A 13,916-nucleotide genomic window follows, 5' to 3' on the forward strand; every position below is an offset into this window, starting at 1 on the left:
CAAGCCGAGTGTATTTCAGCCAGTTGTTTTGTACTGGCAAGCAGCTGTTTGGTGTTCCAGTGTAGCAGATTACTAGCCTATTTCTATTCCACAAAACCTTAAAGACATGGTCTAGCTAACCATCTATTTTTCCTTTTTCTTTACATTCAATGGGGTCATTTAATTTCCTTTCACAGCTCTTTTTTTTTTTTAAGGTGGGCACTAAAACCTGTGATTAATTCTGCAAGCTACAAGACCAAGCAACTAGATCTAACCTAGAGTGTGGTGACATAATTGCTTTCTTTTATCATCTGCATGTTTTTCCACAGGCAGAATTCATGGGTCTATAATGCATACAACTTTCTTGCTTTCATTATCTATCCTCAGCTAATTTCACATCTCTGAGTATCATTACTCTATAAAAATCATCTTCATTATAATCTGCAAGTAAATACCAAGTAGGTGTGGGATTTTCCCACAAAACAACCACACTGTACTAGATATAGTGGGATTCTTTCACATAGTAATCATGTCATGCTAAACACAGTAAGAACAAGACTATAAGCAGGAGAAGACACTGCAGAAGCAAGGGGCATTCTGGGGACAACCCTCCCCCCTTCCCCCCTCCCCCCTCCCCCCCCCACCAGGGCTTCGCCTCTCCAGATTGTACCTACCATAGCTGTGCTATCTGGTGGGCAGTAGTCCATAAACTCCGTTGTTGACTGCAGCTCCTCTGACATGGACACCACCAATCTTTTCTAGTTCCACCTATTTTTCTGTAAATATCATGATGTCATTTTTTAAGTCTGAATAATACCTCAGCTTGTAAGTGTACCACATTTTATCTATTCTTCTGTAGAGGGAGATCTAGGTTGTTTCCAATTTCTGGGTATTATGATGAACAGAATGGTAATGAACATAGTTGAGCAAATATCCTTATGGGAGAATGAAACATCCTTTGGGTATATGCCCAAGACTTGTACAGTTGGATAAAATTGAAACTTTCTGAGGAACAGCCATATTGATTTCCATAGTGCCTTTTCAAATTTGCACTCCCACCACCAATGAATGGATATTCCTTTATTCCACACCTAGAGTGCATAAGCTGTCACTTGTGTTATTGATATTAGTCATTCTGACTGGTATAAGATGGAATCTCAAAGTAGTTTTGATTTGCAATTCTCTGGTGGCTAAGGATGCTAAAGTGTTTCTCAGCCATTTGAGTTTCCTCTATCGAGAATTCTTTGTTTAGATCTGTACCCCATTTTAATTGTATTATTTGGTTTTTAATATCTAGTTTCTTGCATTCTTTGTATATTTTGGATATTAGACCTCTATTGAACATAGGGTTGCTAAAATTTTTCTCATTCTGCTCACTGCCATTTTGTCTTGTTTTTCAGTTTCATGAGGTACCAGTTATTGTTGATTTCAGTGCCCATACTAATATTGTTCTGTTAGAAAGGCTTTTCCTGTGCTAGTGAGTTCAAGGCTTTTCCTCACTCCCCTAAGAGCTCAATTAACCCCACAGAAGAGGCGTAGAAAGAGTGTAAGGGCGAGAAGGATAAAGAACACCAAGAAAACTAGGCCCTCTAATTCAACATGAGCAAAGCTCGTATGAACTCGAGTAGACAGAGGCAGCATGCATAGGAACTACAAACAGATGACCCCTTGGCTGTTTGCAAAGCAAATCCTAGAGAAGAGTCTTCTATTAAAAATAAGAATTACAGTAATCTCTTCACGAATACCTTCCTATCATCTACTGAATAATAAGCAAAGCAATTATAAAGGAGACCTCTAAGAGGTTAGAAATCAAAGAAGTACATGGTGGATAAAAACATGCATAATTAAAAAGTTTTACAAGCCTGGAAGACAGTTGGTTTGGACAAGTCAGAAGACTTTATTCCATAACTGAATGACACTTCACAGACACAAGCAATGACACCATAGTAGGCTAAACCTGTCGAAAATAAGGATTTTATTTGACTTGTCCTTACAGTGTAAGAGACAAAACAAAAAAAATGTTGAATTGAATTCAGGTAAAATAGTATAAACACGGTATGTTCTCCACTAAAAGAGAGAAAAGAAACTTGATAAAATATGGTTAGGAGCATTTCTAACATTTGTTGAAAAATATTCCAGAATACCAACAGTCAGAAATGCATATAAAAACACCGCAATTAAATTATGAGAATCCGAAGGCAAAGAAACAAAGTAAAAACGCATGAGAGGCCATTCATCTTATGTAACAGGTCCTTAATCAAATTAATGGCTTATTTTTCTTTTTAAAACATCATATTTAATATGTCATTATGCAAATACAACATGAGTTTCATTCAGAGTGAAAAAAAAAAAAACAACACTGCCAAACAGAATTTTTTGTTCTTACCCTTCCCCATTTTTCCTGGGCTGTGTGTGTGTGTGTGTGTGTGTGTGTGTGTGTGTTGTGCTAATTTTTCACATGTGTGTGAGAAAGAGGTCAGGTGTACTCCTTTATAACCCTATATTTTATCAATTTGAACAGGATCTCTTGCTGAACCGGAAGCTCCTGATTTTTTGGCAAAGTTGGCAGCCAGCAAGTCCTGATGATCCTTTCTCCAATCCTTTCTGTTCTTGTCCTACAGCCATTCTGTATCACACCCGATTTTTTTTTTACCACATTTTACTAAGTTCAGAACTCTAGTCTTCATGGTTGAGCAGAAAGCACTCTTAATTGCTGAAACCCCTTTCCAGTTCCAGAATTTTTCTTTATTTTTGTGTTGCTAAAGATACATGCCAGGCAAGAATTCTACTACTAAACAACATGTCCATCTAAGTAATATCTTTAGCATGTCTTGTGTGGTTGGACTGCTAGAACCTAGTTTCAAATTCTGATAGTGTTGATCCAAGAATGTCTTAATTTTTCCTTAATTTTCTGAAGACTACGTGTGTTGGGTGTAGAATTATTAGTTGGTAAACAGTTTAAGCTATTTGACTATTTTTGATTTGGCTTATTTTTTTTTTGGTATATCTATGTATTTGGGAATTGGAGAGATGGCTTTGCAGTTTCATAAGATCTAAGTTCAGTTCCTACCTGTAATTCCAACTTCAGTGGACCTGACATCTTTTGCTGGCCTCCATAGGCACTCACATGCACATGTGAATACATATGCAAAAATAAAAATAATTCTTTAAATACATATATATATATATATATATATATATATATATATATATATATATATAAACAAATATTTTGGGAGTTGATGTACTTTACAGTTCTCATTTCCAGAGTGTTATAAACACACTAGTCTGAATGCAGACTGGACTAGTAGGGCAGAAAAAAAGTTTTCCTGCAATAAATAGTGTGCATGTATTTTATATTTTTAATCTCCTCATAGTTTTGGTATCTAAGTCAATTCTGACCTACACTCTTGTATAAGGAAGAGGACATTTTTCACAATAATTATTCTATGTTTATTTGGAACTCAAATGTTCTCCACAAGCGCCTGTTATGATAATACAGTCCTCAGCTTCAGATGTTTTTCTGAAGGTTCTTTAACATTTTTTAGGTGGGAAATTTACATGTGAAGGTCGACCTTTGATGATTATTGCTCCCGTTGTGGTTCAGTTTCCTCTGTTCCTACTTCATCATGATGTAAGCACCTCCACCACATGCTCCTGCCACCATGAGCCCCCCGCCCCCCCATGCCTTCCCCAATGTTATGAAGTAGAGCCCTCTGAAACCATGTGACTTAAGTTGTATTTGTAGTATTTTGTTCAGAGTTAAGCAAGTGTCTTTAATACAGACTCTGACTCTTCAGTTAAATACCCTGGCATCTCCAGCATACCATGCTGCTAATTTCATCTGTTCAAATGAGTTTTCATTCATCAAGTGAAATATTCTGACAATTCACTCCACAGCTATTAACTTATAGGCCATGAATACTTTCCCAATTATAATTCTGATCACTTTATTGAGTTTCATACTACCCATTATGAATATCTGAGTTTTGTCAGAATTGCTTTCCATGGTTAGAAAAATTACTTTTAAAATGAATTATATTTTTTTTAAAATATGGCATTGTGTCCATGTTAATAGTCCAAGATTCTTAATCTGCTCTGATTTTAAAATTATATGTGCTTTTTTCTTCTATAGCTACTCATTTTTGTTTTTCTTTATTGCTTTGAATATGGGAAGTATAGAGCATTTAAAGGAACTACTCAATTTTGTACTTTCTCTTCTTATGAGACTATTTTCCCCTCAGACCAGATTTAATTTGATATTAGATGGAAATGGCTCACATAGTTATGTGCATTCTTTTATTTGCTCTACCTAAATGTGATAATTACAACTACCCATCTTTAGTGCTTCTGTTAATAGTGTTTCATTTTGTTCATTTACATCATCTTAGGAATCACAAAAGGGAGCTTTCTCTGTTCTTAGCCCACATCCAAGGAAGACACAAAAGAACCATCTAAAATGAAAATTGAAAAACTTCTTAAAGCCAAGAAAAAGAGGTTTATTTGATGTCTGTAACTTTTTGCAGCAGGGTTTATAGAATTCTGAATTATTTCATCTTTATGAGGCACATGTAGAGTGTATAGGGTTTTTAAATATAAAAAATAAAAGTACTTTTGAACTTGATACTATTTTTATCTTTATCATAGTGACCATCTACAAATACTAATAATCTCTGGCTTCAAATCTTCTAGAGCAAAATCATTTTAAAAGTACAAACAGAAAGAACATATTTTCAAGTATGATATATTTTTTTTAGAATCTGGAAGAACTGTAGTAAATATGGAAATTGAAATTTTCCAATTAGTATTAGAGCTTAAAATAAATAGTATTTCAGGTCAATGACATTTGACATAAAATTCCAGCCAACTGGCTTTCTACTACTTCAATTGTGATTCATATTTAAAATAGCAATGTTCTCATTTGTTATGACATTGGGCCATTTACATTATCACTGCCATAGTTATTAATATATTGATTACAAACTTGGAGATCAAAATATGTTTGTTCTATCATTTTAAGAAATTCTCAAGGGGCATTATTCAAAACTAGTAACACTGCACATTGGGAGATTACTAATGACTGTGAGAATAAAAAAAAGGACAGTTGGTAGTCCTGACTAGAGGCATTCTATTTATTTATGGCACTAGGTAAAGATTACTTGTACATAAATTGACCAAAGGAAAAAAATGATCTGAACTTGACCATGATATGCAGAGCTAAATTTGAGCTAATCTGTATGTGGTTTCTTCTTTCATACATGGTTGGGCACAGCATGGTCTTAAGATACTTATTTTCTCCAATAAATAGAAAAGTATTTAGAAAGTGTCTGAAAAGACATTTTTCCCAACTGTAATCAGCACAGCATAATTGGAGAGTAGGATGCATGCAAGGCATTAACAGATGTGATTGAAAATCTATCGGAAAGATTATCTTCATTTAAAAAAAAATAGCATCTAAATGTGTTTTTCAAACACATTTAAATAAGAAAAGATGGTATTGAACTTTTCCCTCAAAACATTCAGTAACAAACTCCTTTTAACCTTTTGATAATTATTATGCCATACTACCAAGTCTCTAATGTATGGTTCATGTTCTAGGACATCATTTCTAAGTTTGAATCCATTAAAAACAAGTGTATGTATGTGCACATGTGGTCATGCACTGATATGTACAGCAAGAAAAAGTAGTCAAAGCAAACAAATCTGATCAAATATTAATTTTGAGGAAATTCACTGAACATTATGTAGAATTCTCTGTATGTTTCAACAATTTCTATATATTTAAAATTACATCAGAGAAAAGGTTAAAAGAAGAAACTAAAGGCCTTAAGCCTCCCAATCAATTACCCAGGAAAATTAATAGCATAAAGTTATTAATCTTTAAAACATGGCAAATTCAAATTTTATGAATGGGAGAATTTTATACACCTTTTTAGAGAATAGATTTCTCTCAAGTCAGTTCTAAAGGGTGTAATGTGAGTGCATGTTTGAACACCAGACAATTCTATTTTGTAGAAAATAATTGCTAGTAGTTGTTCTTTAATTCCATGGTATATTCCTTCAGTAGGCAGGATGGTCTAGTCTGATGCACTACAGAATACACTAAATAGTGCTGAAATCTCTGATTAAAATGAAAACAGAAAATGATTCCCTAAACCTCCCTTTCAGAGAACACACAGTATTCATTTCCCATGTTTTAGCCTTAAGACAAGCTTTATTGCCTAATTAGATTCACAGACAGTGTGGGATATATAATAAGTGAGTCAGCACCAGTTAACACTGCATCTCTTCTGTTGCCCAGATATTCACTGATAAGTTATGCAGAAATTTCTTAAGAATGTCCCTATGCTTCTGTTTGAATATCTTTCAGGTAGAATGATTTTTATGTTTCTGTCTTCTAGAAGCATAACGTCTTATTGTTTCTTCCTTTGTTACTATACACAGTTAAGTCAGTCTACAGTGGAAAAGCTGTGAACCTGCTGATCACAGAAAATCTCATAAAATAGAAATGTGCCTCTGGGTGCTGCCACACTTCTGAACATCCCAATAATGCCACAATCTTTTTTCAGCATCAAATACAGCATCATACTAGAAAAGTGCATACCATTTATTCATTATTTTATCTTTTCATCCAACAAATATTTATTAGCTGTATCCTATGTGGCAAAGATTGGGTATATCAACAGTTTGATAAGGAACCAAATAAATGATGATTTTTTTAAATGGATCCCTTGGATCTGAATACAAGAAATTCTAAAATAAACAATTAAATATAATATACAGTATGAAATGATGGCAAGTGACCTATATTTAAATAAATAAAGCTGCCAAGTAGAGGACATGTAAATGTCAAAGCTGCTATTTTAAGTAGTGTAGATACAGAAGGGCTTATTAATAAAGTAACAGTTTATTGCCAGGGAAATCCATGTAAGTGTTTGGAGACAGCTTCCAGTAGAAAGGCCTTATACACCTAGAGATATTTCAGAAGTCCATGAGTGGGGAGGGCAGTATAGGAAAATGGAAGAGAAAATGTGATAAAGTTATAGAAGTCCAAGAGGTATATACAGAAAACATAAATTCAGGAATTTATATTAAACTTCGAATGAAACCAGGAAAACTTTGTAAAGACTTGAGTGTAGCAGTTGTCACAGTCACACTGTTAAATTAAACAGAGACTGTGGTGTACTGCCTGAAAGACGTTATCATACAAGAGCCAGGCAGAGATGGACTATTTAAGCCAAATGCCTGCCAGCTATTGCAGCCAATGTTAGTATATTAATTCCTTCCTTGTTTTCCCATTTAGAGAATTAGTGGACGAGATCTGACAATCTCTCAAGTTGTTAAAGCTCTAATAACCTGTTAGTCCTTGGGTGCTCCAAAATGGAACCAACAACCAATTAGTGTCAAAAATCAACGTGAGAAGAGAAGTGGAATAGCGCCCTGTGTAGGAAGAAGCCTCCTCCTCCTCCCAATTGAAACATGTGTGTTTACAGAGCAGCTGTGGAACTTGGGGTGTATCCGTTCCAGTCATAACAGAAGACAGATGGCGTGAGCAAATTAGTATAATTTGAAGAGGATTTGTAAACAAAGAGACTAATTACTGAAGCATGGGCAGAGTGTAGAGGTCCCTCAGGGGAGTGCAGGAATCTGGGCTAGCTGCCACAGAGCAGTCACCACCTGTAAATCTGGGGGACATGGAAGGAAGTATCCACTGGTGTCTGGAATAAAAGAGCCCTGTAAAGCACTGAAAGAGAGAATGAACCATCAAAGAGAAACGAAGAGTATTAAATATCCCAACCTCACTCCCCTCTCTGGTTATTCTTACTCTCTCTGATTTCTAATATCTGAACGGAGATCTGAAGTAAGAACTGATATTATCTATATAGTGTACCCTCCCCATCCAGGATAGAGAACAAGAGAAGGTTGAAGAGCACCCTGGAAAGCCAAGTAAAACTTAGCTAGTGATAGAAAGAGCAGAAACCTCCAAATGTAACCACCTCATGTCTCACAGCCAAAGACACATGCTAGAGATGACGGAGGAAACATAAGCAAGCCATCTCTGGTTAAGTATGGCCCTATGGTCGAGAGTCTAGTCTTTCTCCAGAGCCTGTGAAGGAAAGGACCATCAATAAAATTCACAGTAATAAACAGGTAAGAATAATCTTGTGAGAAAATTCTGAATGTCAGTGTACGCAACTAGGTATGGAGACACAGAAAACAGTGCATTAGGGTGCAAGCTGGAATTCAGAGTTGCATTTTAATTAAAACTCTGCCAAGACTAATGGCCTTTCCCATCATTTGAGACAAGATACAACATGTAGGCAAACTATTTTTAAAATATAACTCGTTTCTGATCACTTCTCATATCATCCAAAAGGCTTTGTACATCTCTGAGACTTCAAAGCTGATTATTCAATGTCATCTACGAGAGTATACGTTACCTGGGACTACTTTCCTATTTTGATTTTCCATCCTCAAGTTTCCTGAAGCCCCCCGGTTTATTTGCTCTGCCTTAGCCGTAGTTCATACTTGTTCCTTAAAATGTCACACCTGTGTCTGATGCAAGACTTCTGCATTGCCTGACTGCTTGAAACATTTGGGGTTTCTATTTTTTTTTAATTGATTGGACCTGGGGTGTTTAAAAGTTGCAGTAATAATAAAAGAGAGGCTGTTGACTTGAGAGTTGGGGAGAATGGAAGGATCCCCAAGGACAGTAACTGGGAAGGGATGGAGGAGGAAAAGAGAAGAGGAAAGCCACGTGGTTCTGGTTCAATTAAAAGTATAAAAATGAGGGCATGAGGTTGGATGGGAAGACAAGGGAATGGATCTGAGAGGAGTTTGGGGGAGAGGATGAAGAGTATAAAAGGATGAGACCTCAAAGAATTATTTAAAAATTTTCCGCAAAACAAACTGCAGCACAGCCTCATGTTTCTGCTCATCTGTCAATCACTGGTGCGTTTACGGTCCAGCCGATAGTGGAGCTTCTTATTCACTTCCACACACATGAAAATCTTCCTTCGTTCTTCCCTTTATTTTATTTTGCATAGCATGTTTATCACTGTTAGCACATCATACACTTCATGTAATTATTTAGAGACTTTTTCATAAAAATTGTATTTACCTCAATACTGGAGCCAAGGGTTTTTTTGTATGTTGTTCATATTTTTAGCCCTCTGAATAAGATCACCTCTAGACTGATGTGGTACATTTTCAGCCTAATTTGTAGAATAAATCAATATAGCAAGTCTTGACTTTGAGAGTAGCAAGCTGGAAGATAGACATGACTAGACATTCATTTCACAACTAATAAAATTCTGGTAAAAATTAGGGGTGAACAGTGAAGAAGAGGCTAGCAATGAAAATGATTTCCTACCTTGTAACAAGTAATATCAGAATAAGGATCCCCCAAAATTAAATGAAAATGGGTTAGTACAGGAAGGAATACACTTTCCTCCTTTGAAAAAAAGATTATTCTGACTTGACAGTTAGAAAATGATAGAAAAAGATAGAAAAATATGAAAATTAATTTTTCAAATGTGTCAGGAGTTTAATGAAGATGATGACACAAATATAGGTAATAATAGAAGAAAATATTTATAGTGTTTATCAGCTAAGAAATTATGAATGATTTTCCTAACCAAATTTCCTACATATTTATGATTAATATCAAAGTAATATTAGTAATAACACATTAATATTGATACATTAAATGTTGATGTATTTAAAATATTTTAAGAATGGAAAATGAAATGAAATACTAACTTAAATATACATTCTACTGGATAACATCACATTGACATTTCAGATACTGTTTTCTAGTTAATTATCTCATGAGGAGATATTTTGATTTAGAGGTTATTGAAAGTTAACCTAATACCTACTACCTGCATTAATATATTTCTGCACTGGATGGCTTGTTGATTCATTCTGACAGTCTATGCCATTTTTGGATCACACAGATTATGGACATGCAAGACTGTTGTTGCTACAATTGGATTGATTGCTGCTATATCTGCTTCCATTCGCTCTTGGCTAGCTTAGCACCTAGTTCTATTTATTCTATTTTCTGGTCTTCTGTTTTTCATATGTTTTGTTTGTTTGTTTTTCTTTTTTTATTGAGAAATTTTCTATTCATTTTACATACCAACCACAGGTGCCCCTTTCCTCCCTCCTCCTGCCCCCCCAGCCTTCCCCTCTAACCCTCCCCACATTCTCACCTCCTCCAAGGCAAGGCCTCCCCTGGGGAGTCAGCAGAGCCTGGTACATTCAGTTGAGGCAGGTCTGAGCCCCTCCTCCCTGCACCAAGGCTGTGTAAGGTGTCACATCATGGACACTAGACTCCAAAAAGCCGGCTCATGCAGTAGGGATGGATCCTGATCCCACTGCCAGGGGTCCCTTAAGCAGTTTAAGCTAAACAACTGTCTTGCCTATGCAGAGGGCCTAGTCCAGTTCCATGGGGGCTCCACAGCTATTGGTCCACAGTTCATGAGTGCCCACCAGTTTGGTTTGGTTGTATCTGTAGGTTTCCCATCATGATCTTGATGCCCCTTGCTCATAGATTCTCTCTTCTCTCTCTTCGACTGGACTCCTGGAGCTTGGCCTGGTGCTTGGCTGTGGATCTCTGCATCTGCTTCCATCAGTTACTGGATGGAGGCTCTAGAATGACAGGGTATTCACCAATCTGATTACCAGGGTGCGCCAGTTCAGGCACCTTCTCCACTTTTGCTAGTAATCTAAGGTGGGGTGTTCCTTGTGGATTCCTGGAAACTTCCCTAGCACCCTATTTCTCCCTGTTCTCTTGATGTCTCCCTCTATCATGGTATCTCTTTCCTTGCTCTCCCACTCTGTTCCTGTTCCTGCTCGACTATCCCATTCCATTATGCAGGAAGTAGTCTTGAACGCATTGGCACAGGAGACCACTTCCTAAATATAACACCAGTAGCATAGACATTGAGAGCAACAATTAATAAGTGAAGCTCAATTAATAAGCCCTGAAGCTGAGAGGCTTTTGTAGGGCAAAGGACACAATCAAAAAGACAAAACGATAGCCTACAGAATGGGAAAAATTTTTCACCAACCCCACATCTGACAGAGGATTGATCTTCAAAATATATAAAGAACTCAAGAAACTAGACATCAAAATATTGATTAAAAATAATAAAAAATGGGCTAAAAAGCTAAACAGAATTCTTAACAGAAGAATCTCAAATGGCTGAAAGACATTTAAGGAATTGTTCAACATCTTTTATTATCAGGGAACAAATCAAAAGGACTCTGAGATATCATCTTACATCTGTCAGAATGGCTATGATCAAAAACACTGATGATAGCTTATGTTGAAGAGGATGTAGATCAAGGGGAACACTTCCACTGTTGGTAGGAATGTAAACTTATACAGCCAGTTTGGAAATCAGTATGATGGTTTCTCAGAAAACTGGGAGTTAATCTACCTCAAGACACAACTATACCATTCTTGGGCATATACCCAAGGAATGCTCAATCTTACCACAAGGACACACACTCAACTATGTTCATAGCATTATTCATAATAGCCAGTGCTCATGAGTAACTGCTCCGTGTCCTGCTGTTCCTGGGACAGAGATTTACATTCAAAATCTGAATCATAAAAAACCTGTTGAGTGACCTGACATTGAGCCTCACAACAGACTTCTGATTTGACTAAGAGTAAGGATGGGCTGTGCAAGCTGGTTTTGTCGTATTCTAACGAGCAGGCAGGGAGTTGAGCCTTGAGCTTTAGTGTGTGTCATTCTAGAACAGTTAAAATATATGTACATTAATCTCAATTTATTGTATTGACAGAATTTTCTTTTTATATTAAAGAAGGAATGTTCCGTATTCTCCTAGATGGTATACCTCCAGGTTTCATTTTGAAAAGTCTATATAACATCCTTCAGGTAATAGGAGCAGGCCAATGAAAGTAATTTAAAGTGTACTTTATTTCTACATGTATATGATTAAACCAACTACTGCAACATTATAATATGGATTCATATCATGAACCATGGATATAAGTGATCATATTATACATTATTATTATTATTATTATTAGCATAATCAGTTCTTTTGGTATAATATTACGTTATTACAGCTGAGTCAAGCAATCATGTTTAATGAAGTTTTTTAAAGTTACATAAGCCTAATTCCTATGGAATTTTGATGGTTTCAGGTGATGCAGATGTAAGGTTGCTGGGGTTCTAGAATAAAGCAGGCTAAGAAAGTTCTCATCCATATTAATGATCAAATAGCAAGCTGTTGCCAAGAGCAGGCTTATGGGAACAATGTTGTGATAGCATTTACAAAGAGTATGGAAGGACATGACGTTAAGAAGGCGAACATTCTATCTTTCAGAGAAGTTAATATGTAACTTTCAGGACAATAGAAGTCAATACTAATCATAATATCATTAAACAATTATAAATATTCCTAAAAAATGATTGTAAGAAGAGAATGATAAAATTTTACTTGTAAAAGATATTCTCAAATAAAAAATTTATATATTTGAAGACACTGTTCAAGTCTAATTTACTTAAAAAAAATCTAAATGATAGTAGTTGAAATTCATACTCAGTAGAACAAAAGTTTTATGGCCCTGTATATATGATTATTGTGAGAAATAAGCATGTTCATAGGTGATTTTAGTCCTGTTTCTTACTGTCCATGTGGTGAACATAAACAACACAGAAAAGATATAATAATATTCTATTCACAGCTTTTTAAAATCTTTAATTCAATAAGGTTTGATCACATTATTTCCCTTTCTCCAACACTTTTCAGATCCTCCCACCTCCCTACCCTCCCAACTTCTTGTTCTTTCCATCTCTCTTCCAAAAGAAAAGCAAAAACAAATGAAAATCAAACAAACAAAAAACTCCAGTACGACCAAAAATGCCAAACTAAGCCAAAACTGAGAAAAAGGGCATGCAAAAAACAGGTAGTCATTGATTTCTTTTCAGATTATATAAATGTTTTGCCTTCTACTACTCAGTTTTGATTAAACATTGAGACAAACTTAATAAAACATTGGTGTCAAATTGTGTGATTAATATTCATTTTCCTTAAAATGTACATAAATATTCAATTACAATTTTTTTCCAAAATGAAATTTTCTACCATTTGGGGAGAATGCTACATAAACAAAGTATATTGACTGCTGATAAAAAATACAAGTAAAGGAAAACTTATAGACAAAAGTATTTAAGAAAGAGAAGCAAAGACTGTGCACAATTAAAAAACATTTATCAGATAATAGCAATGTTTGTAAAGGAATCAAAACTGTAAATAGATGGTTCACAGTGTAAAAAGTGATCATCTTTTATAACTTTCATATCTTAAAAGATGTTTGCATATTTTCTGACATCAGTTTTATAATTGTAAAGGGCAATAGATTTTGGTTACAGAATAAATAGCTTTACAGGAAATAGTTCAAATTTTACTTCTTTGGAAGAATAAAAATACATAGGATGACCTTATACTGCAATTTGTAATATTTCTATCAAAAATTAAGTTTTAAAGTTCTGCTTCATTTTTAAGTTCTGATTGTGTGTGTGAGGCATACATTTAACTGCATTGAAAACACAAGGAGATGGCATTAGTGTTTCTTTTACTGTAAAAAGTAATGAGTGCTATGTGGCTGAGCATCATTCTGAATTGTCTGTCTATAGCAGACTGTAATCCTCATGTTAAATGCTGTTTATCATAAAGCATTTAAATATTTAAAACATTAGGTGCATGATAAATATGACTTATACAATGTGGCTGAATGATACTTTTAACACTAAACAAATACCAAACAAATACCTATTTTCTATTCAGTTTTCTTTATTAAAATCTAGCACCTCTGAATGTGGTGACAGCTATGTGGCTTGATCTGTTTGTGGGGCCCCTGTTGGTGGGACCAGGTTTTATCCCTGGTGCAT

This window comes from Peromyscus eremicus, chromosome 6, assembly GCF_949786415.1.
Source record: "Peromyscus eremicus chromosome 6, PerEre_H2_v1, whole genome shotgun sequence".
In the NCBI taxonomy this organism is placed as follows: domain Eukaryota; kingdom Metazoa; phylum Chordata; class Mammalia; order Rodentia; family Cricetidae; genus Peromyscus; species Peromyscus eremicus.